Raw genomic sequence first — 27,633 nt, 5'->3', positions numbered from 1 at the left:
CAGACACACAGACACACACACACACACACACACACACACAACACTGGAATACTACTCAGCCATGAAAAATAACAAAGTAAATACCATTTGTGGCAACATGGATGGACCTGCTCCTGCTGCTGCTAAGTCGCTTCAGTCATGTCCGACTCTGTGCGACCACATAGATGGCAGCCCACCAGGCTCCCCTTATCCCTAGGATTCTCCAGGCAAGAACATTGGAGTGGGTTGCCATTTCTTTCTCCAATGCATGAAAGTGAAAAGTGAAAGTGAAGTCACTCAGTCATGTCTGACTCTTCACGACCCCATGGACTGCAGCCTACCAGGCTCCTGTGCCTATGGGATTTTCCAGGTAAGAGTACTGGAGTGGGTTGCCATTGCCTTCTCTGCGGATGGACCTAGAGATTATCATATTAAGTGAAGTAAGTCGGAAAGAGAAAGAAATATTCTATGGTAAGACTTATAGGTGCAATCTAAAAAGACGATGCAAATGAAATTATTTACAAATCAGAAAGACTCAGAATAAAATTATGGTTACCAATGGGGAAAAGCAGGGGAAGGGATAAATTAGGAGTCTGGGATTAACAGATGCACACTAAGTATAAAATAGTACTACTGTAGCACTGGAGAAGACTCTTGAGAGCCCCTTGGACAGCAAGGAGATCAAGCCAGTCAATCCTAAAGGAAATCAACCCCGAATATCCGTTGAAAGGACTGGTGCTAAAGCTGAAGCTCCAATACGTTGGCCACCTGATGGGAAGAGCCAACTCACCTGGGTTTTGTCCTCTCCTGGCCTGAATCACTGCTCGTCACACTGAGTCCCAATCTCCCATAGACCCTGATGTCAGGAAGTCAGGACAGGCCTAGTGTGCTCTTCTCACCCCAGGGGCTCCCAGGGCCAACAACAGGGGCGGGGTCTATGGGCTTCCATCAGTCCTCCCTCGGGGTCCCTCCAGTCTTCCTTCAGGACCTCACCTTGTCTCCAGGTAAGACTTTGGATTCTCTCCTGTCTCCTACTAAAGCCCCAGCCCTTATACCAGGACCCCAGTCTATCTGAGACCCGGAGTGTCAGGAATTCCACTCCCTATACCAGGACCCCAGTCTCTCTGAGACCCGAATGTCAGGAAATGCAGCATGTGCTCATCCACCCTGTGTCCTCCCAGAGCCCACTCTGCTCTGGGGTCCAAGGTCCGCTCAGTCTTCCCTCCACATCCTCACCTTGACTCTCAAAAGAACTAAGATCTTCCCCTCTGCCCATCTGAGGCCCTGCCCCTTCTAAGAGTTGCCTAATGTCTCTGAGACACAGATGCGGAAGTCAGAACAGGCTGCCAAGTGCTCCTCCCACTACCAGGGTGGCCCAGGGCTGACAGCAGGGGCAGGGATCTGTGGGGTTCCTTACATCCTCCCTCAGGGACCTCATCTAGAGCCCTGGCAGATCCGGGGATGCCCTTTGTGTTGACCCGAGGCGGGACCCTCATATCAAGGCTCAAGGAGCACAGAGGGTGGATGAGCACATGCTGCATTTCCTGACATTCGGGTCTCAGAGAAACTGGGGACCTGGGAGAGGGGCATGTCCTCAAGTGAGCAGAGGGAAGAAGCCCAGCTCCCCTAGGGTTTCAAGATGAGGACCCTCAGGGAGGACTGAGGGACCCTGGACCCCAGTCAGAGGAGACCTCAAAGAAGCCTGTAGCTGCTATTGGCCCTTGGTAACCTTGGCGTAGGATGAGCCCAACATGCATGGTCTCACTTCCTGACATCTGGGTCTCAGACTGGGGACCTTGCATATAGGGTGGGGCCTCAGGGGGAGCGATTCCCAGGTCCGCTGCTGCCGCTGCTAAGTCACTTCAGTCGTGTCCAACTCTGTGCGACCACATAGACGGCAGCCCACCAGGCTCCCCGGTCCCTGGGATTCTCCAGGCAAGAACACTGGAGTGGGTTGCCATTGCCTTCTCCAATGCATGAAAGTGAAAAGTGAAAGGGTCCTGCGGGGAGTCAAATCGAGGACCCTGAGGAGGCCCTAGAGGACCCTGGACCCAATCAGAGGAGACCTCAAAGAAGCCCGTCTCTGTTGTCCTTCCAGGGCAACCGTGCGGGCAGGATGAGCGCTACACGCATGCGCTGACTTCCTGACATCCAGGTCTTCAAGAGACTGGGGTCCCGGTATAAGGGGCGGGGCTTCAGTTCCAGGAGGCGAGAATCCAGGTCCTGCGCGGAGGCAAGGTGAAGTATCTGAAGGAGGACTCGGGGGGGGACCCTGAGTGAGGGCCGACAGAACCCCACAGATCCCCGCCCCTGTAGTTGGCCCTGGGACACTTTGCGGTGAGAAGAGCACTCGGCCTGTCTGACTTCCTAACGTGCGGGTCTCAGAGAGATAGGACCTCGTGAGTGCAGCAGCGTCTCAAAATGGCGGACGGGACAGTCCCGGGTGCTGCCTGAAGTCCAGGCTCCACGCAAGGAAGGACTGAAGCGGTTAGACTCCAACACGGAGGGAGGGATCCCGGTCCTTGTGGGGGCTCTTGGAGGCCTTAGAGCGGGGTGAACAGGGTGAGAAGTTTTTTGACATCTGGCTCAGGGACCTTGGGCGGAGGGTGGAGGCTTCAGGTTGGCAGAGGCTGGACTCCCCGGACTGAGCAGATGCCTGCCCCGTGGTCAGTGCTTGGAGGCCAGGCGGGGCATGAGGAGCAGCTGAGGACCAAGCATCTCCCCAGCCTAGAACCCCCGGGAGGCCCTGGGCAGGTGCGGCCAAATGTGGGGCCCCTCAGTGCTTTCTGTACAGACTGGCATCTTGTTCTGAGTTAGCCTGCAGGCCCCCAAAGGGGAGGGTCCAGGCTGTGCCAGGGGAAAGGGGAGAACTACAAGGGAGCCCCGAGGGGACCTCCCATGCCCCAACTGGGGGGACCTCACAGAGTCCACTCCTCCCAGCACAAAAGGCCCAGGGCTGTGCCACACTACCCCCAAGGTGTCCCCATCATTTCTCTCACAGGAGCTCCAGGAACCAGGAGGCCAAGGCAGACGTCTGAGGCCCATGTCGTGAGGTCGGAGAGCAGAGGAGGCCCAGGCAGTACCAGGAGTGAAGGTGAGGAGGGTGCCCTGAGTAGGGCTCCCTATCCCAGAACAAAGGGAACCCCAGAAGGCCCTAATCGCCCCGCTTTGTCAGTGCCAGAAATCTCGGGCTGTGCTGACTACACCCTGGGGAGCCACTTCACTTCTTCCTTCAGGTAGCCAAGGGACTGGCTGCCCAGGGTGAGCGCCCCTGTGAGGTCTGAGTGAAACCTTCAAGGGGAGACCTGTAAGTGGCCTGTATCAGACGGCCCAAGGCCTCCTGTGGGTTCTGGGCTGGGGAGATGCTTGGTCCTCACCTGCTCGTCATGTCCCGCCTGGCCTCTGTGCACTGACCACAGGGGCAGTGGGGTTCTCAGCCCAGGCCATTCCCACCCCCTCCTCCCCTAAGCCCCTGTCTCACGCCTGTCTGGGGTTTGATCACAGGCATCGTGCTCCTGGTGGGGATGAGTAAGCTGAACAAGCCCGAGGAAGACCTTCAGGACCCAGGCGAGGCCCAGGGCCTGGTGGAGGTGCAGTTCTTGGGGACTGAGGTGCAAGAGGCTGCATCCCCTCGGCCTCCTCCTCCACAGTGTCCTCCTCAGCCCCCGGGAGGCCTTGCCCCAGGAAGCTCTGAAGGAGATGATAACTAAGCTGATGAACTTCCTGCTCCTCAAGTATCGAGCCAAGGAGCTGACTTCCCAGGCGGAAATGCTGAAGAAGGTCCTCAAGGATAACCAGGAGCACTTCCCGCTGGTTTTCAGACAAGCCTCGGAGTGCCTGCAGCTGGTCTTTGGTGTGGAGGTGGCGGGGTATACCCCAGGAAGGACACCTATGGTATGATCCCTGCCCTGGGTCTCACCTGCGATGAGATGCTGAGCGATGGGCAGGGCCTGCCCAAGGCCGGTCTACTGGTGCTGGTCCTCAGCGTGATCATGAGGAATGGAGACCCCACCCCTGAGGAGGTGGTCTGGGGAGCACTCAGCAGGATGGGGGTGTATGTTGGGAGGGAGAACTCCATCTTTGGGGAGCCCAGGGAGCTGCTGACCCAAGTGTGGGTGGGGGAGGGTACCTGGAGTACCGGCAGGTGCCTGACAGTGACCCTGCTCGCTACGAGTTCCTGTGGGGTCCCCGGGCCTATGCGGAGACCAGCAAAGAGCAAGTCATGGCATTTGTGCTCAGGGTCAGACAAAGGACTTGGAGGACCTTCCCACTCCTGTCTGCAGAGGCTGAGAGGGAGGAGGACAAGGAGGCCTGAGCCAGAGCAGCAGCCAGGCTAATCTTCCCCTCTGTGATTGAAGAGGAGTAGTCAGCCTTCTCAGAACTGAGGGCCTGGTGGGCCAGTTGGGGAAACCATTGTGTAGCATCTTTGGGTTCCTGTTCTTTATGATGACAGGCAAACTCATTTCTCTTTCCTTTAGAAAATTGTCAAACTTGGATTGTTTTAATGGAAGGCTAAATAAACTTGAGTGTCTCAGCTTTGTGAATGATGATCACAATGTGTTTGTGCTTACCCAGTTCAAGAACAAGAGTTTTGCTATTTTGTAAAAGCAGTTGGGAAATCTTCCATTTTGTGTTGTGGTCCTGAACAGGATACAGTGGAAGTGGAATTAGGACTGTTTTGGAAACGTGAACTTACTGAGCAGTAGTATCGATGGGGGAAGAATTAGATGATAAAAGTAATCGTAGTGAATTCATGCTTCCGTCCTTCCTGTGTAGCATTCTCAAAAACTAAATTATCTCTGTTTATTTGGATTTGCCTGGGTTATTTAAGGAAGTAGCAGACAGTTCATCTGAGCCCCCTGCTCACTGGCTCATTTATTCCGAAGACCTTTATGGAGCCTCTGCTCCATGAAAGTCCATGTTAGCAGTGGGGGCACTAGGAGAAGCAGAACACCCCCACAGCTAGAGTGATGGTCTCAGAGCCGCAGTCACACAAGGAAGGTGGAGAGACGTCCCCTAGTCCCACGGAACAAGGCAGCACCGGAAGGGGTGGTGGGGCTCCAGGAGGAGCACTCAAGTGTCGGTACCTGAGCCAGGGTGGTTTGGGGCTTTGAGAACTTGGGTTCCTTCTGTGGGAGGTGATCGTGATGAGGCTGGTTGGTGGCAGCCCTCAGACTTACAGGCAGTGTGTCATGAGGTTGATGGGAAAGTCTGAAATGGATCATTGCTGTGAGGTGTCCTTTTGTGTCTCGGATAAAGCCCAGAGAGATCTCTTTCTGAGGCAGGAAGGAAGGGGTCATTCCTGGCTCCTGAAGCATTGCTGTTGACCACAGGGGCAAAAAAGGTGTTTTCTACCACCACCACCCCCCCCCCCATCTGCTATGAATCCTGGAGAAATGTGAATCTTGCTCTTTGAAGTATTTCACTGTGTTCCCTTGGCTAGCCATCCTCTCTGCCCTGGGAAAGCTGATTACCAAGTATATTGAAATGACAATTTATTTGGTCATCTGGACTATATTTCAGCCACTCGTGAGCATGGTCTAGATTTCAGTGGGAAGAAATGTGTGAGGAGAAGCTGCAAATGTGGACAGGAATGCTGGGTGTCTGGAATCCTGGGAACAAGTTTCACAGCTGAGAAAGACACTGCTCCCCACCCACAAGCACACACAATGCCCAAATTGAATAATATATCCTCCAAGAGGAAAACACTCAGAGCAGCAGTTTTGACTGGTGTTCTATTCTGTTTCCTATTGAGCTGCCGGTTTTCTGAGGTGTCTTGAAAGCAAAACAGTTTCCTGAGGAGAGAGGGACAGAGTCTGGATCTGAATCACACTAGAAATAAGTACTCGCCAGTAAAGATGTAACATCTGCCAGAATCCCTGGGTTCAGGCAGGTTGAGAAGTGTGGAGGCAGCAGAGGACTTACAGGTTAAGGCTGCGCCTGGCATCAAAGGGCAGGAGCGACTTCCGGCCCTAAGGAGGTGGTGGGGTCACTGCAGTGGGGGTGCAGATGGGTGCGGGGGGCCGAGGGGCAGCTCTGTGCTGAGTGCCAGAGAACAACGGGAACAGGAGACGGGATTCTGCCCACATATGTGCAGCTGCCAGAGAGTCAGTGGACTCTTGGAAAAGGGGAGAATTTCAAGACCCATGTGCCCTGCTCAGACTCTCCTCCCAAAACAAAGGAGATTTTGTCGTTATAAATTCTAACCACTGTTCTTGTTGAGCATTTGCTTGGAAGAGTGGAATTGGAGAGATGTCAGGTGCTCAGTCACCTTTGCCTTCCTCTCTCCCTGCACACATGGGGACACGGCCCTGCCAGGCCTCTTCACTTAGGAAGGGTCATGTGATGACCCGGGGCCAATGAATTTTGAGCAGAAGCATTTTTGTCAGGACCATTTGTTTTGAAGGGACACAGGCGCCTGGGGGTTGATCCTCAAGTCAGGACAACACACAGACATAGACCACTCAGAGTGTGGTTGCTCTCCCAGAGACTAAAGTCCTGCGCCTCTGACCCTTGAGAGAGGCTGCCCTGCAGGGAGCTGGCTGCAGGGATTCCTCCTACCACACCCACAGTCACACCCCTGCTGCCCTCCCTGAGCTGCACTGTCAGCCCCCTCGGGGCTGTGCTCAGTCTCCATCAGGAGGCCAGCAGCTAGGTGCCAAAGTTCCCTGTTGGGGTTGGGGGCATCCTCCTTGTGGGGCCCAGCCCGGAGGCCAACCACCCCTGCTGCCCCCAGCACCCCTTCTTCCCCAGAACCTGGCCTTGGGATTTGTCCTGCCTGCCACAGGAGCCGCTTAGGCCCTGGTCCTGATGACCTCATGCGTGTGTATTTATCTGGAAGTCCCAGGGCAGCATCCCCTTCCACAGTGCTTCAGGTGGAGCCAACAGGACTTGACACAGCGTCTGGGTGATCTCCTCATGGTGGGTCAGTAGTATTCATTGCCATAGAAGTGCAGGGCACATGTCTATGATCCTGAGGTGTATTAGACCATTCCCTGTGGAATCCCACGTGTTGGAGGAAACTCGGGGTCTTGTGAATGTGACTGTGCGGTCCTAGCTTTTGAGCCTGAGTGTGAGAGGCAGAGGGGTATCTAATCAGCCATCCACAGAGCCAGCTAGGAGCCAGTCAGGCTATTTGAGCAGAGGACAGGCTCTAGCAGATGGCAGGGTTGGTACCCAGGATGCTCTCCTAGGTGCAAGAGGCCCCAGACTCCAGTGAGGATTTGGAAAGTCACCAGGTCCCAGGGGTGCAGGCTGCAAAGAGGGTCGGCCGCCCCATAGAAGTGGAAGCAGCAAGCCTCTGGAGATCCCATCTGACCTGGCTGGGAGAGGGAGTGGGGAGCAGATGCCGCTGCAGGTGAGCTGCTGCCCGGGTCTCCATGAGGACATCCGTGCTCTGGGGCCAATTCCGGGACCACAGCCCCGGGGGCCACTCCGGGATGGATACATAACACCTTCATAACAGGTACTCCTCATGCGCCTTATTGGAAATGACTGCTAGGTGTAGTTGGGATCTTGCTCTAGGTACATAAGAACCTCAGGCCTTTGGCTGGAGGGGGCCCAAACTGCTCCCCACAACTGACTTATACGGAGGTCATTTCCTGGATCCAGCATCTTCAGCAGCAGCCTCTGTGTAGAAACACACCACTATGTTCCCACGCTGATCTTGCCCAGGGCATCACAGATTGGACAGCTGCCATCCCTGGCTTAAGGATTCTCAGTGAATGTTCTGCTCCTTTGTGAAGTCCCTGTGTTTCCTCAGGGCTTCCCTGGAGGCTCAGTGTTAAAGAATCTGCCTGCAATGTGGGAGACGCAAGTTCGATCCCTGGGTGGGAAGATACTCTGGAGGAGCAAATGGCAGCCCTTTCCAGTATTCTTGCCTGGGAAATCCCATGGGCAGAGGAGCCCCGAGGAGGGCTACAGTCCATGGAGTCGCAAAGAGTCAGACACGGCTGAGCGACTGAGCACACTGAGACGTACACCAAGGTAAAGGTTTGCTCTGGACCCTTGTATCTTTGGCAAGACACTGGCCCCTGCCTGGATCTTGACAGACTTCTGTGGCAAATAACACTGGCCAACATCTTAAAGTGGTTTTTGAGCGAGTACAGGGTTCCAGGTCTACACCTGGCCTCGGTTGGTGGCTTTTGCCATATCCAGGCAAATATCTATGAGGTTGGATCAGAGCAGTGTTTGTGGGACTTGACAAAAAGTGGATCCAAAAATGTTTTGTACAATGTCCCTTGATTAGCATTTGTCTGATATTTCACTCGTGCCTAGTCTGGGATTAGGAGTTTGACGGAGGAATATTACAGATGTTAAATCCCATTCTCATCACATCCTGTCAAGTGTATATACTGTTAGCACAATTGATCACTGATGATGCTCTCATTGACCATCTGGCTGAGAGAGTGCTTGTCATGAGTCTGCGCAATAAGGTGGTTGTTTTATGCCCCTTTCCATCCTGTCCTCTTTGGAAGAAAGTCTTGCTTCAGGGGTGGAGAATTGTGCTCCACTTTCTAGAGGTGGGAGTGTCTGCATAAACTGGAATCTTTCTCGGTGGGAGATTTGTCCATCCTTGTTTGTGTAATTAGGAAATCATTTATTTTTCTCAGTATGGACTCATGGTATTTATATTACACTTTGGGTTAAAATACAATGCAACTTTATATATTTTTTATTTTGAAATTGTTCAGACTGACCATTGGGAGCTGTTCCTGTCAGCTCCCTTTGTATATACCTTTGTCATATCCCTGAAAACCTTGCTTCCTTTTTTGAAATTTTTTGAGCACTTTTTTTCACACCCTACAAAGATGCTCTAGGCTCATTTTCCATCTTTCCCGTCCCAATTCTAGAATCATCAATTTTTCCATGGAGCCCTTGTTCCTTTTATTGTCAAATGATATTGACAAAACTACATCTGTACACTAAGTGTGCTCATTGGTACTGAAGGGCCATTGATTCTCAGACCTCTTGGTGGTCAGAGCAAAGAATTATATGTGTACTTCCTATCCTGTGTTTATTTATATCTCTACAAATACTTTGATGGTAATGATTTCATGGATATGACACCAAAACACAGCCAAAAAGAAAAAAAAAAAAACAGATAAATTGGACCTCATTTAAAAAAAAACTATGTGCATCAAAGAACACAATCAAGGAAGCTACCATATGATCCAGGAACTCCACTTCTGAGTGTATATTCAGAAGGAAATGAAAATAGGATATGGAAAAGATATCTTCACTCCTACATTTGTTGCAGCATTGTTCACAATATACAAAGTATGGGTACAACCTAAGCGTCCATCAGTGGATGAATGGATGAAGATGTGACATATTCAGTATACAGCCATGTGAGAGAAGGAAATCCTGCCATTTGCAACAACTTGGAAGGAGCTTGAGGGCATTATGCTAAGTAAAATAAGGGAGACAGAAAAGATAAATATGGTTTGTTATCACTTACATGCAGCGTCTGAAAAGGACAAACTGGGACTTCCCTGCCAGTCCAGTGGCTAAGACTCTGCACCTCCAATGCAGGGAGCGTGGATTTGATCGCTGGTTGGGGAGTTAAGATCCCACATGCTGAGCAGTGAGGCCAAAAATTAAAAAACAAATAAAAATAAATTTAAAAAGTAAAATGGTCAGAGAAACAGAGAAGAGAGTAGTGTTTACCAAGAATTAGGGGATGGGGAAATAGGGAGAGATTGTTCACAGGGTACTAGCCCCCACTTACAATACTAACACATTTTGGGATCCAGTGTATAGCAGGAGCTTATTGCTCACAGTTCCTTGTCAAATACTTGACTGTTGCAAAGGGAGCAGAACTTCTACATTCTCACCACAAAAAAGAAATGTGACAGGATGGAGGTGGTAGCTAATACTCTGTCTGTGATCATTTCACCATTTATAAATGTATCATATCAACATGACAAGATTTTTGCTTGAACTCCATCCCTCCTTGCTAGCGAGGCTTCTAGAAAAGTGGAGTAAACCTCACTGCAATTGTAATGTCATTCACCCATGTGATACTTCCAGATTTCAGGAAGAAACAGTTTTCAGTGTGAGTGAAATTTTAAATGTCCCATAGGCGATACTGTCTCTTCTGGCTCAGGTACAGCATCCACATGACACTCTGGAAACCATTCTGCAGATCAGAATCCTTTTCTGCTTGTTTCCATTTTTTAAAGTTGGATTCATGTTGATGTATGGCAAAACCAATACGATATTATAAAGTAATTAGCCTCCAATTAAAATAAAAAACATAAAGTTGGCATCTATATATTGTCGTACTTTTCTTTTGGTTGTTGTACTTTTCTTTTTTTTTTAAATCTGATGCCTTTTATTTTTTTTTCAGCATATGAATGTTTTATTTTTATTTTATTTTATTTTTTAGTTTTTATTTTTAAATTTTAAAATCTTTAATTCTTATGCATTCCCAAACATGAACCCCTCCACCTCCTCCCATAACATCTTTCTGGTCATCCCCATGCACCAGCCCCAAGCATGCTGCATCCTGCGTCAGACATAGACTAATTCACATGATAGTATACATGTTAGAATGTCATTCTCCCAAATCATCCCACCCTCTCCCTCTCCCTCTGAGTCCAAAAGTCCGTTATACATCTGTGTCTCTTTCCTGTCTTCCTAAATTCCATATATATGTGTTAGTATACTGTATTGGTGTTTTCTTTCTGGCTTACTTCACTCTGTATAATCGGCTCCAGTTTCATCCATCTCATCAGAACTGATTCAAATGAATTCTTTTAACGGCTGAGTAATACTCCATTGTGTATATGTACCACAGCTTTCTTATCCATTCATCTGCTGATGGACATCTAGGTTGTTGTACTTTTCTAATTTCAAATTCCCTTGCTTTCCCTGACTGAAAAGTAGGAACACCGTACAGGTTAAGAATTCTTTCCTGGTTCGACGATTTATTACTCACAAAGTGTCACCTCTCCCCCACGTGCAGAGAACAATGTGAGTCCATTTCCCAGCTTTGACAGTAACCACCACACAGTCAAGTTTAGTAAACCCCACGTGTTTACTATGGGTGCAGTTGCCCTCCATCCAGCATCTGTGCTGGGACTGCAGCCTTCTCAAGGGACAAGGAGGCCCCCTCTTGAGTGAGGATGACACCCCAGAACAGAGGGTCCCATAGAATGCAACGCCACCATTACTGGGGACCCCAGGCCAGGCTGTCAGTCTAAGAACCCCTCCACCATGCCCACTCTTCCTCAGTGAACTCGGGGAGCCAGAGGTTGGGTCTGTGGGGTGCAGTCTCAGATGGGCAGAGGGAGGGCCCCACGTCCTGCGGAGACTCGAGGTGAGGACCAGAGGAGACTGAGGGTTCCCAGGGAATATATGTGCTGCCCTCCTGACAGCCCCTGGGGACCACGAGGCATGGCGTCCAGATGTGACATCACTGATCCCACTGGGAGGTGGGGAAGTGAGGGCCTGGGTCAGAGAGCTCGGGTTCAGGTCAGCAGAGTGAAGGAGCCCAACCACGCTAGGAGTCAAGGTAGAACCCTGGGGCCAGGGGGCTCTGGGGCCCCAGGACATACAGGTCATCACTGCTCTCAGCCTTGGGAAACCCTGGCAGGGTTGTGGGAATGAGTTCCCCACTCTGGTTTCCCTCTCAGGTGTGCTGGCTTGACAGGGCCTGGGTCTCTAAGGGAAGCAAAATCAGGTGGGTAGAGGGTGGTGCCCAGACTAGCTGAGAGTCAAGGCGAAGAGCAGAGGGAAGGCTGAGTGACTCGTGGGACATCGTATCAGCCCATGGCGTCCTCAACCACTAAGAAGCCCTGGCCTTGGAGCCTTGCTACAACGTCCACAGCCTCCTCCTGGGGCCTCAGGGCAGTGAGGCCCTTGGTGTGAGGGTCTGGCCTCTGCCGAGGACTTTGGCATCCCAGGACCTGCCAGGGCTCAGGATGAGGACCCAGAGGGTGAACACAGGTGACCCCACAGTTCCACGCCTCTGCTGCCAGCCCTGGGCATCCCTGGTGGTGGGATGAGCGCTTGGCAGCGTGTCCTGACTTCCACATCAGGGTCTCAGAGAGACTGGGGACCGAGGATAAGGGGTGGGGTCTCGTGGGCAGAGGGAAGGGTCCAGGTCCTCATGGGACTCCAAGGGCATGCACTAATGTACTTGGGGGATCCTGGACCCCAATCTGAGGGGACTCCACAGACCCCCACCCCCTACATTCGGGTGGTCTTGGAGGTCTCAGTGTAGAATTAGTGTTCTAGGCTGGTCCTGAGTTTCAGAATTCGGGTCTCAGAGAGACTGTGGACCTGGTTAGAGGAACGGGGCCTCATTTGGGGAGAGGAGAGAATCCCAGGTCTTACCCAGAGGCAAAGTGAGGTGCCTGAGGGAGGACTGAGGGGACCCTGGACCCCAATGAGAAGAGACCTCAGAAAAGCCCATCCCTGCTGTCGGTCCTGAGACACCCTGGGATATGATGACTGCAACAGGCATGGTTTGACTTCCTGACACCCGGGTCTCAGCCAGGGGTCCTGGTACAGGGGGCGGAGTTCCTGACACCCGGGTCTCAGACTGGGGTCCTGGTACAGGGGGCGGAGTTCCTGACACCCGGGTCTCAGACTGGGGTCCTGGTACAGGGGGTGGAGTTCCTGACATCCGGATCTCAGACTGGGGTCCTAGAACAGTGTTCAGACTTCCTGACATCTGGGTCTTAGAGAGACTGGGGCCCTGGTGTGAGGAGCAGGGCCACAGTTGAGGAGAGGACAGAGCCCAGGTCCTAGCGAGAGTAAAGATGAGGATCCTGAGGAAGGAGTGAGTGGAGCTGGACCCCAGACCAGAGGGGACCCGGGTTGTCCCTGGGAGGGAAGGCCACGTGCAGCATATCCTGACATCCGGGCCTCAGAGTGCCTTGGACCTTGTGAGAGTAGCAGGGCCTCAAAGTGGTGGAAGGAAAATCCCTGGTCCTGCCTGGAGTCCAGGCTCCATGCGAAAAAGACTGAGGTGTTTGGACCCCAAGGCAGGGAGGTTTGCTAGCATTTGTCGGGGGGGGGGGTGGTCTCAGAGGCCACAGAGCAGGGTGAGCAGGGTGAGTAGTTTATTCACCTATAGTGTTAGGGCCTCGGCAGGTGAGGTTTTCAGGCGGACAGCAGAGGCTTCAGGTCGGCAGGGGCTGGACTCCCAGCCTGAGCAGAACCCGCCCCTGTGGTCAGTGCTGGGAGGCCAGGCAGGACGTGAGGAGGAGCTGAGGACTGAGCATCTCCCCAGCCTAGGACCCGCAGGAGGCCCTGGGCAGGTGCAGCCACAGGTGGGGTCCTCAATGCTTTCTATCCAGACTTGGGTCTTATTCTGAGTTTCCCTGCAGGCCCCCCAAAGGAGAGGGTCCAGGCCATGCCAGGGAAAAGGGGAGCACTACAAGGGAGCCCCTAGGGAACCTCTCACCCCACAGCGGGGGGACTTCAGAGAGTCCAGCCCTCCAACAAGCACAGAAGACCTAGGGCTTTGCCACAGTGTGCACCCTAGGTGACCCCTCCATTTCTCTCTTAGGAGCTCCAGGAACCAAGAGGCAAAGGTGTAGTTCTGAGGCCCTTGTCTTGAGGTCAGAGAGCAGAGGAGGTCCAGGCAGTGCCAGGAGTCAAGGTGAGAAGGGTGCCGTGATCATGCACCAGGGTTACCCCATCCCAGAACAGAGGGGACCACACAAGGCCCAAATCCCTCCACCGTGTCAGCCCCGGAACTCAGGGCTCTGCTGACTGCACCCTAGGGGCCACCACCCTTCCTCCTTGGGGTAGCCAGGGACAGCCTGCCAAGGAGGAGCACCCATGTGAGGCCCAAGAGCACCCCTCAAGAGGAGACCTGTATCAGACAGCCCAAGGTGTGTTTCTCAGTTGAGGCCATTCACACCCACTCTCTCCTGCAGGCCCGTGGTCCCCATCTGTCCCCTGCCTCACTCCTCTCTATGGTTTGATCCCAGTCATCATGCCTGGGATGCATGAGCTCCGCCAGCCTGAAAGAGTCTTTCAGGATCCAAGAGAGAAGGAGGACCTGATGGAGGCACAATTATTTTGCGGTGAGGAGGAGGAAGAGGAGGTGGAGGAGGTGGAGGTGGAGGAGGTGGAGGTGGAGGAGGAGGTGGAGGAGGTGGAGGAGGTGGAGGTGGAGGAGGAGGTGGAGGAGGTGGAGGTGGAGGAGGAGGAGGTGGAGGTGGAGGAGGAGGTGGAGGTGGAGGAGGTGGAGGTGGAGGTGGAGGAGGAGGTGGTTGGAGGTGGAGGAGGTGGAGGTGGAGGAGGTGGAGGTGGAGGTGGAGGAGGAGGTGGTTGGAGGTGGAGGAGGTGGAGGTGGAGGAGGTGGAGGTGGAGGTGGAGGAGGAGCAGATAGAGGAAGCAGATGCAGCTTTCTCCTCCTCTTCCCTCCTGGTCCAGGGCATCCTGGGGAGGTGGCTGCTGCTGAAACAGCCAGTCTCCCCAGAGCCCTCTGGGTGTCTGCCTGTCTCCCATGCCTTGGCTGCCACTCTGGAGAGCCAATCTGAAGAGCACGGTCTCAGCAGGCAAGATGAAGTGCCAGGCACCTTGAGTGACCAAGAAGGTGCCAGGTCCTCACTCCGAGATACACTACAGGTGAAGATGAATGAGCTGGTGTGATTCCTGCTCAGCAGGTGTATCACCAAGGAGCCGATTACAAAGGCAGAAGTGCTGAATAGTGTCCTTAAAGATTACCAGGACCACTTCCTGTGGTCCTCTTTCAAGCTGAGCAGAGCCTGCAGGTGGTCTTTGGCTTGGAGGTGGACCCCAGTGAACACAGATATGTCCTGGTCCCCACCCTGGTTCTCACCCTCAGTGAGATGCTGAGGGATGGGCAGAGGTTGCCCAAGGCCGGCTTTCTGGTGGTGATCCTGTGCCTGATCATCATGTACGAAGACTGTGCCCCTGAGGAGGAGGTCTGGGCAGAACTCTGCAGGATGGGGTTGTGTCCTGGGAGGAAGCACTACATCTGTGGGGAGCCCAGGGAGCTGCTGACCCATGTGTGGGTGCGGGAGGTGTACCTGGAGTACCAGCAGGTGCCTGACAGCGACCCTGCCCACTATGAGTTCCTGTGGGGTCCCCGAGCCTATGTGGAGACCAGCAAGTTTAAGGTATTGGAGTATCTGGACAGAATGGGTTGAAGGGGTCCCAGCTCCTTCCACCCCCTCTGCAGAGGCTTGAGAGTGGAGGAAGAGGGACCCTGAGCCAGAGCAGCAGCCAGGCTCCTTCCAGGCCCATGTCCAGCAGCTTGTCCTGGGGTACAAGAAAGGAGGCTTATCCTTCCCTTCATGATTGAAGACGGACAAGTCAGTCTTCTCAGCAGTGAGAGCCCAGGCCCACTGGGGGAACTCGATGTGTGGTGTCTTTGTGTTCCTGTTCTCTACAATGACATGGAGACTCCTCTCTCTTTTCTTTAGGAATTTTTCAAATGTTATTCCTTTTTATAGAAGACGATGCATCCCAGTATCTAACTATGTCAGTGACATTGATCACCGTGTGTTTGTACTTAGCCAGTTCAAGAACATGAGTTTTGCTCTTTATAAAAGAGATTGGGGACTCTTCCATTGTATTTCATGGTCCTACACAGCATAGTATGTAATTAGAATTAGAACAATTTTGGAAATGTGAACTTACTTAGCACATCGGTTGTTGGAAGAATTAGAAAATAAAAAGTGATAGTTGGAATTATTGCTTCTTAGACTTTTTGCGTGTCATGTTGTAAAGCTAAGGGATCTCTTTATTTGGATTTGCCTGGGATATCTAAGGAAATAGCAGACAATTAATTTGAGTCACATAGCCTCTGTTCTTTGGCTCTAATTCTAAGACCTTCATGGAGTCTCTGCTCCATGAAAGGCCTTATGTTAGCAGTCGGGACACTAGGAGAATCAGGGACCTCCCAAACCTAAAGTGATGTGGGTCTAGGAGCTAAAATCACGTGAAGTGTGTCTTAGGGCTGAGGAGAAACCGAAACAGGCTTGAATAAACCTCAGAGGGATCTCTTTCTGGGGGAGGAAGGGGTCCTGGCTCTTGTTGCATAGCTATTGACCACAGAGGCAGAGTAGGAGTTTTCTCTACCCCCTATCTGCTAGGAAACCTGCAGAACTCCGGTCACACTCCTTTGAAGTGATGCCCAGAAATCCATAGACTGACCCTATCTTTCCTGGTTCCAGGGAGCCAGAACCCAAGGTGTTAATTAGTTTTTAATTATAGAGTGTAACTGGCCATTGTAATCAAGGATTTGACATTGGTTGGGGCTGAAGTTACGGAAAGTAAGGGTTTGGATGGAAAATCAGCTGGGATAGAGGCAAGGAGAGATTCTTGTTCTATTTCCTGGAGCATCTTGTCATGTCCTGCTGGAACATTCCTCCACACCAGCCAAATTTAACAGGTCCTCTAACTGCAAATGGGCATTCCTGGTAGCTGAAACAATAAAGAATCTGGTCACAATGTGGAGACCTAGGTTCAACCCCTGGGTCGGGAAGATCCCCTGGAGGAGGGCAGACAATCCAGTATTCTTGCCTGGAGAATTCCCTGGACAGAGGAGCCTGGTGGGCTACAGTCCATCGAGTCACAAAGAGTTAGACATGACTGAGTGACTAACAATATGGTCCACAATGGTCTAACTGGAAAAGGTACATAGTTTTATCTATGAAACATCTTGTTTGGCTAATTAGCTATTCCACATCCTATTGAGGTTCATATTGTTTGACACGCCCTGGATCACAAAGACGTCAACCCCATCCAGTCGACAGTGGAGGAGCATCTGGGGGCAACAGTGTGAGAGATTCCTGCCCCACCATCACAGTGTCTATGGCCTTCCAGGCCCTGTGAGCTCAGTCTCATCCCTCGGGCATACCCTGCAGCCGAACACACAGGGCTCCTCACACCTCCAAGATGAAGAACTGAGGCCATGGGGCTTGGGCTTCTTTGCAGGAACACGTGCTAGTGATGGCTGGGGTGGGCTCAGAGCCCTGGTCTCAATTCCTCTGGAGCCCCGCTCTTCCCGCCCACCCCATGCCAAGGCCTGACCTTCCAACTTCTCACACCTTCCTCTTCTCAGTGCTACAGGGTGCCCCTGAGGTGAAAAAAGCTGTCCCGGGGAAGGAAGGGGATGAGGAGAATCAGAAGCACTGTGGGGCTGCTCTGGGGTTTGCTTAGAACTGACTCTGCCGGGGACCAGCATCTCTGTCCAGTCCCAGCACCTCCCGCGTGAGGGTGGCGCCCTGTCCCTGCTGCTGCCATGGGGCCTCCTGCCCAACTGAACCTGCCAGGCTGACCAGCTCCTCGCTGAGCAGGAGGGAGGAGGGCCTGACTGTATGGTCCCAGTGCCCACTGGGATAAGGCCCCTACAGGAGCCTCCTCCAATACGGGAGGAAGGGAACACGGGTGGACCCCGAGGCTCCAGGTCTCCCCAGCCGCAGTGAGGGAGGAGAACAGCTGGAGGGCCTCTGGGCTGGGAACACCGGGGCTGGGCCACCAAGCACAAGGGCAGGAGAGCCCAGGCTGAGGAAGGTATTGAACGTCATGAGAGCTTGTGTGTGCACAACACAAGTGTCCTGAGCCGTGGCTGACAAAGAGCCCTCAGTGACACACAAACCCGCTGCGAGGGTCTGGGTGGTGCCTCGGGAGGGAAACCAGGAAAGGCAGCTCCCTCAGGACCCAGGGGGCAAGGAGGGGCCCCGAGTGTGGCGGTGGGAGGTGCAGCGGCAGGAAAGGCCACCTAGCCAGGCTGCCCACAGATGCCATGGCCTTCCGTCCCCTTCTGAGGAGCCACCAGGGGCCCCCACCGATGTTCATAGCCTCCAAGGTCATGTCCCAACCAGAGTAACTGACCTGAAGGAATGCTTTGTAAGCCTGTTTAGAAGCAAAAGGCCAGGGAGCAAGCCCAAGTCAAGGCTCCATCCACGCTGCCAGTCCTTAGCCTGAATTACCCCTGGGAGAGCCTCTTCCATACCCTTTGAGCAGTCTCTTTTAGACACCAGGCTGTGGCCCTCACACGGGGCAAAAGAGCCTGCTGAGTGGCAGAACTGAGGGACAGTGCCCTAGGGTCCTTGCACATAGGCCTTTCCAAGGTGCCAGTCTGTCCCCTACATGGTGATGTTGAAGAACAGTGGCCCACAAACGCCAGAGAACACGCATCTCCAAATCCAGTGCTCAACTGTCCATTTACAGTGAAGACAGGTGACTTCCATTAGGATTTCCTCCAGTCCCACACCCAGACTCTCACCCATTTTCAGATACAAGTAGACAGGGGTTTCCTTTGGTCACATCTAACTCAACAAGTCACACATGTCCCTGAGAGTGAGTGTATGCAAAGGAGGCCCATTGAAAAGCGCCTAACCCAAGAGCCAGCAAAATCATTTGATGGACCTGGATCTGGGTAAGGGAGAACAGGTCCACAGTGGTGGTGGGGACAGGGGCAGGGGCAGAGAAGAGGACCAGTGAAATGCTTGTTTTCAGTAGAACAGGCTGTACCCTGAGGCCCCAATCAAGTCTTTCAAAGGGCAAGTACCCATGGAGACCCAAGTTGGACATGGGAGGCCAGGACTGGGGGTAGCAGAAGCCCAACCACCCCATTGACAAAAGGAAATAGGGCTTTTGAGGCAGCCTCAAGGGAGGCTGAATCCAAGGCTCCAGGAAGGGGATGGGGAAAGCACACACACAGGTTTTCCCATATTGAGTACTCTAGGGCCACAAGAGCAGTCTTTATGGGAAGAAATGGAAACTGGAGACAACAGTCTGTGATCTGCAACAGGAGGAGGTCTGCGGGTGGGCAGAGCCCTGGAGGCTGCAAGCTAAGCGGAGTGCCTGGCTATGCCCTCCCACACGGCCTCCTTGGGAGTCTTTGTCTCAGGTGCTTGGGAACAGTCAAATGGAATGTGAGGTTGCTCCCACTGTACTTGAGCACAGCCCTACTCTGGGGAGAATTCAACCCGAGGGGCGGCGGGAGCAGGACAATAGGACTCCTGACTTTGGGGCCATCTGAACACAACCTACCAACCAGCAGTGCCAAATGGAGGAGGCCAAAGCCAGAAGAGGAGGAAGGATGGGGACCCACCAACTCAGGCTAGGCCAACCAGGACACTATGGACCCCATCTCCTGGGAGGGACAGCCGCCAGGCTCCCATCTGACTCCTGGAGTCTCTCTCAGTGTTGGCCGAGCTAGGACTCACCAGGGCCTGGCTCTGAACAGCCAGCCACAGGTCTGCCCATTACTAGGGAGGGGGGTGAAGCCAGGAGCACATTTGTCAACCCATCCAGGGCCTGGCCTCCTGAAACAAGGAGCCTGGCAGCAGATGGAAGCCTTTTCAGGAAACCTGAAACATACTTTTCTGTACTTTCAGTGAAGAGACAAGCTGGGGATCACATCTCCTTTCCCATCCCCCGCTCCCCAGCACTGGGCCAGGGCTGCCTCTCCACATCACCTCTGTGATATCACAAAGGAATTAAGGACGCTGACCACTTAATTGGCTGCATGGCCCACAGCCGAGATTCTAGAATCTCCAGACAGTATTTATTGGGCACCCTGACCGTGGTCTGAGGCCTTCTGCCATGTGTGTTCACTGCTTGGGTGGTGAATGCTCCTGAGCTAGACTGGCTTCATGGTTATTCAGAGTTCCCACGAGACATGCACAGCCCTGCTGGCCCCATCAACTGATGGAGAGGCCACAGCAGGTCTCCCCAGATCCAAACGTGGATTCAGGGGAGGCTTTGGAGAAGCTATGGGACCAACCTGAAAGTCCAGATCTGGGCTCCCAACAACCCACCCCGACAGGGCCTGAACCCAGAAACAGCCAATGAGGAAGAGAACAATGCCTTCCTCAGGCTGTCCTTCCCAAGAAGCTCTGGATGATCGTGGAGAATGCAGCCTTCACCTCTGTGCACTGGAACGATGAGGGAGACATGGTGGTCATCGAGGCAGATCTCTTCCAGATGGAGGTCTTCCAGCGTAGGGGCACAGACAGGATCTTCGACAGACAGCATTAAGACTTTCATTCACAAACTGAACCTGTATGTTCAGTAAAATCTGCCCTTCAGGTTGCTCTGCAGGGAAGAAGAGGATGATGGTAATGTAGAGAGCCCTGGGGAGACTAGACTCGATGAGCTGAGTGCTGGACAGGTTTCATTTCCCAGGAGAGCATTTTTCTCATGAGAGGGTGGTTAAGGAAAGAAGAGAAAGCAGGGCCTGTCTTGTTCTGCCATCCCCTAGACAGGATCCACAGGGGTGACTCCAGACCCTGAGGGGCCACTTGACGTCAGGGAGCACCAGTAACACATCAAGTACAGCCAGCACTGGGGGAGCTCTAGGGAGTGCACTTGCTAGGGCCTCATAACCTGCCAGGAATGAAGAGACCTTATCTCCATACTTAACCAAGGCCATGACGGTGGTGGGGAGGAGGGCGGCGAGCAATGGCCATTCTCCCCCACGGTGGCTACAGTGATTCATTTCCTTTCAGATCTATCGCAACTCCAAATTTCAGAGAGATAAGCCTCTGCTCCTGCAGAACATCTAGAGGAAAGGTGACCCCAGAACAGCTGCTCAGCCCGCCACCAGCTCGACAGCGGCCCCAAAGAGAAAGAAGCAAGTGGTAGTCACCAGATACTCTCCTCGATTTCATCACAATGAGTCCACCCAAGAGGCTGACAAGAAGGTCCAGAAGGGAGCCCCAAATGTTCACAGAATCCCTGGCCGTTGCTCATTTCTGTTTTGTGGCCTTTGGTTTATAGGCAGTGTAGCCGGGCAGGCCAAGGAAAACCATCTCCCCAGGGAGCTGGGTGGCCCCAGTGGAGAGGGTATGTCCAGCAATTCCATGTCTGTATCCCCGGCTACTGCTGGAAGAGACAGTGCAGGGCAACTGCCCAAGAGCCCCCCAAGGTACCCAGATTATGTGTCGGTGATGAATTTGTACAACACCTATGATTCCATCATGAAGGTGGCCATTTTAGTTGTGGCCCCAAGTGAGGCCCCTGAGGCGGATGAGAAGGAGGAGGAGTGCTCAGATTACACGTGTGCCCTCTGTGAGCAGTTCAAGGATAATCCCAATCCCTGAGCTGCCAGGTCGCTAGGGACACACAAAAGCATTCTCTTGTAAGCAAAAATCTATTTCTAGCTCTAATAAAGTACAATAAACTTTGTTGTTTTGGAGTCATGGGCTATCATGACTGCAAAAACAACATGGGAGTAAATGAAGAATCGAATGAGAAGCGTGAGTCGGTGTTCTGTCTGTCTATGCTATTCACACACGGCACTGGGTGAGCCCAATAAGGCTGGAAGCCCACGCCCCAAGCAGGCCTCAGTCTGGTCCCCATGGTCCCTTTTCATCTGAAGCGGCAGCATTTCACACGTTCAGCCAAGAGTGTGGCTCCCAAGCCATGCGCCGAGGCCAGCCTAGGACGGATGGGTCCCTGGGCCTTGCCTGTCACACAGCAGAAGACCCAGTCTGGCTCCTGATGATGGGAGTGTCAGCTTCCATGAGTCATGCACCCTGAAGCAGAAGGGGCTCCTCCTGGGTCCACCGACGATGCCACAAGTTTCTGATCAGCAGCTGAGTGTCTCCAGCTCCCAATCTTGGGGTATCCCCAAGAGGCCCACTGGAAATCAGGGTCACTCCACCTGCCAAGGGCCTTGCAAACACATGACACCAAACCCAAAGACAAGTACAAGATTTCCACAAGCTGAACACCAGCCCTTGTTGCTCTGCCCTCATAGTTGTATTTAGGATCTAGGCACCATGTCCAACACCACGCCCTGGTCTGGACAGAGGCCCAAGTGCCCCAGCATCCTGCAAGCCCGGTAACACAGAAGAGGGGGTCACAGAGGGCTGGATCTTTCCATCTATCTCCACGCTGTCTGCTGACAGGGGCATGGTGACCCAGAGGACCCGTCCATCACATGCAGTCTGTGGGGAAGTCAGGAAGGAGGGTAGGACAGGTGGAGAGAGGCACTTGGTGAGTTCCAAGACAGAGGGCCCTGAAACTCTGGGAGCACTGAGGAGGGAACGTGGGTCCCCCTGGCTTTGCAGCCCAATAGCCTGCCTCTGGTCCTTTCTCTGCACAGACAGGCACAGTCCTGGGCTTGGCTTCCCCCCGACCCCCACCCCACCCCTCAGGTCCCGGCCCCATCACTGCCCATGCTCTGAAGATCCCCCATGTTACTCTAGGCCTGCTGAGGGCAGATCTGTGCTAACCAACCTGGCCTTGGCCCCGGGGCCACCCTGGAAGGCCCTGCCAGGTGTCTTCCCCAAGCCTTTGGGAGGCACCTTCCTTGCAGCCCTTCCCATACCACTGCCTCCACTGTCAGCAGATGCCCTGGGCCCTGCCCAGAGCCTACAGAAAGAACAAAGGAGAGCAGGGACTTCTGTGACGGGTGCGCTCCTGTGCTTGCCAGGGCCTGGGATGGCACCATGCAGGGATCACAGAATTCAAACCTCAAAGAACCTGCTAGGTTACTGTCACATCTTTCCACGGCTGAGGAGGTGCCAAGGCATAGAGAGATAGCCCATGACTACATGGGACCTGACCACAGGCAATCCATCTTCACTTCTATCCTTGTACTTAGAGGGGGGTCCCTGTTTACTGGAGTGGGGGAGAGGCGGAGATGCAGAGCCATGGCCCGGAACCTCAGCAGGCTCTCAACACCTCGCAGAGCCTCTGTTTCCACATGGCTGTGAGGGTGGGGACAAGGTCCCTGAGGCAACCAGCCCAGGGTCTCCTGGGCCTTTCCTTCCCAAGCACAGCAGAGTCACAGTTCTCGCAGGCTCATGAGGCCCCACGTGCTGTGGCTCCTACCCTGGCAGTCTGCTCTCCTCGCCCCTGGATTCCCTCCACCCCAGCAGCCATGAGGACCCTCCTTCCATCCTAGGAACATTCCAGTGTGTTCCTCAGCGCCTTTGTACGGTATGAGGAGTCACATCATATCCCCTCAAATCCAAGTGCTGGGGTCTCAATCCCAAGCACATCAGTGTGATCTTATAGACAAAGGAAAGGTCTTAATAGAGGTCTAGTGAGCTCATTAGGATGGACCACCTCTCACAGGATGGCTGTGCCCATACAAAGGACACATTTAAAGACAGGCATACAGGAGAACTGGGGTGAAGAGGAAGGCAGAACTCTCCAAGCCCAGACATGCCCATCATGGCCAGCTATGTCCCAGAAGTGAGGGAGGAGAGATGGGACAGACTCTCTGTCAACACCTCAACCTTGGCTGCCGGCCTCCTAAACCAACACGGTTTATGGTTTGAGCCACCTGGCCTCTGACCCTGACACGACTGCGGGCAATTGAAGACAGAAGGTCAGCCCTATCCGGACATGTCTCTGCAGTCGGGGAGAGGGAGGATGCCTTTTACACTCCCAGCAGCTCGGGCACACTCCTCCACGTCTGCACAACTTCATGTGTCTGTTTTCAACCTTACACGGTGTCTGTTTTCACCTCCCAGTGTTGGGGGTCCCACAAGTTACTGACACTTCCCTCCTGATGGAAGAGAAGGGAAAACTCATGCTGGCAATAGAGCCACTCGATGTGACCACTCACTGACTGAAGGGCCGTGCAGGAGGAGGCCCGGGGCACAGGGCACACACCCGAGGTGCTGACACATGCCAGCAAACTGCCTTCTGTAAAGGCGTCCCTTGTGTTCACGCCCCAAACCACAGACAAGGGTGCCACGTCCTCACACACTGGCGGGCCCAGAGCATCATCATCCCACTGAATCTCTGTCCACCTGCTGGGTGACAAAGGGTCACCCTCTTCACTGGGTCTGAGCTAGGTACCAGGGAGCCTGGCTGGCACCTGGGGCATGGCCATTGCTATGTCCTCTACTGGGGTATGTGACTGGATCCCCGGCTTGCCCAGTTTCCACCAGTCAGTGTCTCAGCCAACCCAACCCCTCCCTCCTGGGCGCCACCAAATCTCAGCTGTGTGGGTGGGATGCCTGAGTAAGAAAGGGCTGCAAGCGCTCCTACCTCTGGAAGCAGAGGGTGCCTCTTCGGTGGCCAGGGGAGAAAACACTCTTCTGCCTGCTTGTCTGGGCGTCTTCACCTGCGCAAGGACCAGAGCAACAGGGAGAAAATCACCTGTGACAAGACAGCAATGTTGGACAACAAGCCACCACATTTTTCTTCTGGGCAGCAGCCTCAGACCACGGGGACCAGGAGGGCCCAACCAATGTGAAACACACGTGCAGGTTCCCTCAGGGTTGGTTCTGCTCATCACAGCAGCTGGCCTGTCCTCATGCGGCTGGGACAGGGACCCCATGATGCCTCAGCCCACAGCACAGAAACGCATCCCCCAGGAGTGATGGTGATTTACAACCCAGGAGACCCCACAAGGAACAAGAGAAAATGACTTCTCCCCTCACACTACCACTCTGGAAGGATCTGGGGGTCCGCCGAGTCAGTGGGCCATCCTCCATGGACTCGTGGTTGGGCCCCACCAGGAGGGGAACCACGGACAAGCAGCTGAGCCCTGCAGAGTCAGGGCCTGGTGGGGTTGGCTCGCCGGGGTCAGGTGGCGCTTGCGTGAGGTCACAGTCCAGGGACAAGCAGGAGGCTGGAAGGAAGTCAAGGATGCCTTCATATGTGGCCCAGGGCCATGCCAGGACACATACTTAGAAGGATGGCGGGCAGGGACTGTGGCCGTGGAGGGGACCAGAAGGTGCAGTTTGGCTGCCTGGCAGGTGCTCCTGGCCTTGGTCCCGTCCTGCCCACAAGCACTGAAGCCCCTGATTTTCGGTGTGTATGGCTTCCCATACTCATGTAGGCATGCACGTAGGAACAAAGGCACATTCCCTTGCTGGCCTTGTCCATTAGGAGACAAAATAGGAGCCTCCACACTCTTGAGGAGCCTGGAAGATTAGGCTGGAAGGAGCCTTGAGACTGGCGGCCTGGAGCGAGACCTGAAGGAGGATCAGGAAGTGAGCAGCCGGCAAAAGAGAGGGGCGGAGGTGGGAGGAGCAGGGCAAGGAGTCTGGGGCTGAAGTGTGGGAAAGACCTGGGTGAGGAGGAGATTCTGGAGAAGGAGGTGGGGCTGGGGCAGGGCAGGGTGGTGCCCCTGGGGAGCTGGGCTGGGGTGGAGCAGGGCAGAGCTGATAGGGATGGAGCTGTGGGCCCAGGGAACCCATGGAGGCTGGGCCTGTCCAGCTCCTTGGAGGAGGCCAGATTGTGCCCTTTTGAGCCCTTGCCATGGGCGTCCACTCCCCGAGACTTGGTGAGAGTCAAAGTGACAGCGATCACATTTGAGCTTCAGACTGTTCCTCAGGGGCCAGGGAAGCCGTGAGACGTGGGGCCTCTGGGCAGAGTTCCCCATCTCTGGGCTGAAACCCCAGGCCAGCTCCCCTCCAAGCCACCCTGGGGCTGCTGGCCCAGTGCTGAACAACAGTCTATCCGTTTTGTTTTGTTTTGTTTTTTTCTTTGTCTTTTTTGCAGATGAGAAGGAAAATCCTCACTGTGTCTCCTGCTTCCCCTGGGACCTGAGATGTCTCAGAGAAAGACAGCTTCGCCTTCAAAACTATTTCCTGAACTCTTGCTCTCATCTGGGGCTCAGCCCACCCAGGGCAGCCACCTGACTCTGCTCCTGACCACCGCCCTCCCTACTGTCTCCTTGCCTCCCAAGTGCCTGATCAGAGTAAATGTTCCTTTCCCTGTCCCCACTGCTAGTAGCTGAGCTCAGGCCTCATGGCCTGGGGCCAGTGCTGTCAGCCTAGGCTCCGCGCCTGCCTGGACCCCTCTTGTTTCTTCTCCTCCGGTTGTACACCATAGGTTCTGTGCCACACCACACGCACTCGGTCCTTGTCAACCCCGGATTTAAAGTGCAGCCAATCCCTCTCCTGTTTAAGCCCCAACCTGTCTGTGGTGCCCTGGGGGGAGGCTTCCGGTGGTCTCAGGTCTCCTTCCTCAACACCCCACACTCTGGGTAGCTGTGCTGGCCCTGCACTCTGCACAGAGCACATCCAGGACCCCCACTTTCTCATGCACTTTTGTCCCTGGACCACTGGCTCCTCTTGTCCTGACAACCTATTGTCCTCCTTCCAGGTATGACAGTAACATCCCTTTCTCCGTTCACTCGGGTGCCAGGTGCTGTCATCTGGGAGTTCTGGGGCACTCTGCATCTTCCTGCTGTCCGTCTTTGCCCTCTCTTCCTCCCGGGCTGTGGCTGCTATGCACGAGTCTGGACCACCCCCCCCCCGAGGGTCACCGAGTTCCAGGAAGGCAAGGTCGTTGTCTCCCTGTTCCCATTCCAGGCACCCACACAGCTGCTGCCATGGGAATGTTGAGTGGCGAAGCAGTGCTTTCTCTTTCAGCATGCAGCCTGCTCTCTCCTTGCAGAAGCCTCCCAGGCACAAGTTGAGGAGCAGAGGCTGCCTCCTGGATTTGAGGCCTCAGCATTGCAGGAACCCGAGCGATCACCACACCCAACTCCCTCATGGTGGCACCCTGCTCCTCTCCCCAAGAGTGGTTATCAGCTGTCTCCAGAAACCCCAGAACCTCCTGGTAGTGGTTTCAGATCATGAGGGAGGGTCCTTTGAACAGATTGTGGGCTGCTGCTGTTCCTCCAAATCCTGGTTTTGAACGACACCTTGCCCAGTGAACTGGAGACCCATGATGTGTGGCTGCTGATGGGGAAGCTGTGAGGCCCTGCTCCGTGGCATTTCTCCACACCTGTCCCTTCCTTGCTGCTGGCCCCAGCTCTCCTCACGTGCCCAGATGTGAGGACCGAGCCATGGGGAGTGCTGCCTCCCACCCCACCTGGGTCTCTGAGGCTTGGTGAGGGTTCCACGTTGCTCCTGCTGTGCATTTGCGGGCAGCACTGACCTGGGACGAGCTTGACCCAGATTCTCGGTTTCCCTCATGTCCTCCTTGGCTGATGTGGTTTCCTCTCTGAAATGCCTGTTGCTCATCTCTCCACTGAGCTGTGTGTCCTTTCTGTGCTGAGTTTTGGGCACTTCTTTTGGGTCTGGGTGCTCATTCGGCCCTGGTTGTTTGTGTTTCAGATTCGTCCTCTTCTATTTGAAGGCTGGTGGCAGACTCAGTATTCACCTGGACTTTTGGAACTGTAAGTGCCCCAGAGGTCAGTGCGTGTCCCTCAAGCCCTCCTGCTGGGGGCCGCCATCCACCTCCAGGCTTGGAACCTGGGCCGAATAGTACCAGAGGAGACTCTGCCCTGGCATCCAGCACTCTGCCCATGAGAGAGGGCTCCTTCACGTCCGTGTCAGTCCCTCAGTCCCTGCCTAGCTTTAGTTCTGGGCCTTGGACTTCCACACACTGGACAAGCCCAGGCATGGCAGTGTAGTTCCAGGAGGTTGGCCAACCTTCCCTCTGTCCCCAGGGCAGCTCCTGTTGGCTGCATCCCTCTCCATACATCCCAGATCGAGGGGCCAGCCTGAGAACTGGACATATTTTATTTCACCTCAGTTTCACTGCAATATCTTGAGAAGACATGAGTGGCCACTTTGTTGCCACTTCTCAGGGTGCTGCCTACCCAGGGGATGGGACACTGCCCAGGGGACCTCAGGACCTTCTCTGAGACTCTGGCGCTGACCGCTCGCATTCACATCGCAGGCCTTTATATTACATCTGACCTGGGAGCTGGAGATGCTGCTTTGCACGTCTCCATCACACCCAAGCTCTGGGGTCTATGGGCTCTTCAGTGTCTTCTGTCTGAGC

At 54.1% G+C, this 27,633-nt stretch overlaps 2 pseudogenes; both read left to right on the top strand.

Annotated features, from left to right (window-relative positions):
• The first annotated feature begins 3,503 nt into the window (after positions 1-3,503).
• On the top strand, positions 3,504-4,294 carry LOC101109521 (melanoma-associated antigen 10-like; annotated as a pseudogene).
• Positions 4,295-19,577: 15,283 nt separating this feature from the next.
• LOC101116283 (heat shock transcription factor, X-linked member 3-like) lies at positions 19,578-21,026 on the top strand (annotated as a pseudogene).
• Positions 21,027-27,633: the final 6,607 nt, after the last annotated feature.

This window comes from Ovis aries, chromosome X (genome assembly GCF_016772045.2).
Source record: "Ovis aries strain OAR_USU_Benz2616 breed Rambouillet chromosome X, ARS-UI_Ramb_v3.0, whole genome shotgun sequence".
In the NCBI taxonomy this organism is placed as follows: domain Eukaryota; kingdom Metazoa; phylum Chordata; class Mammalia; order Artiodactyla; family Bovidae; genus Ovis; species Ovis aries.
The sequence above is the reverse complement of the archived record's forward strand: the minus strand, read 5'-3'. Positions and strand labels throughout refer to the sequence as shown.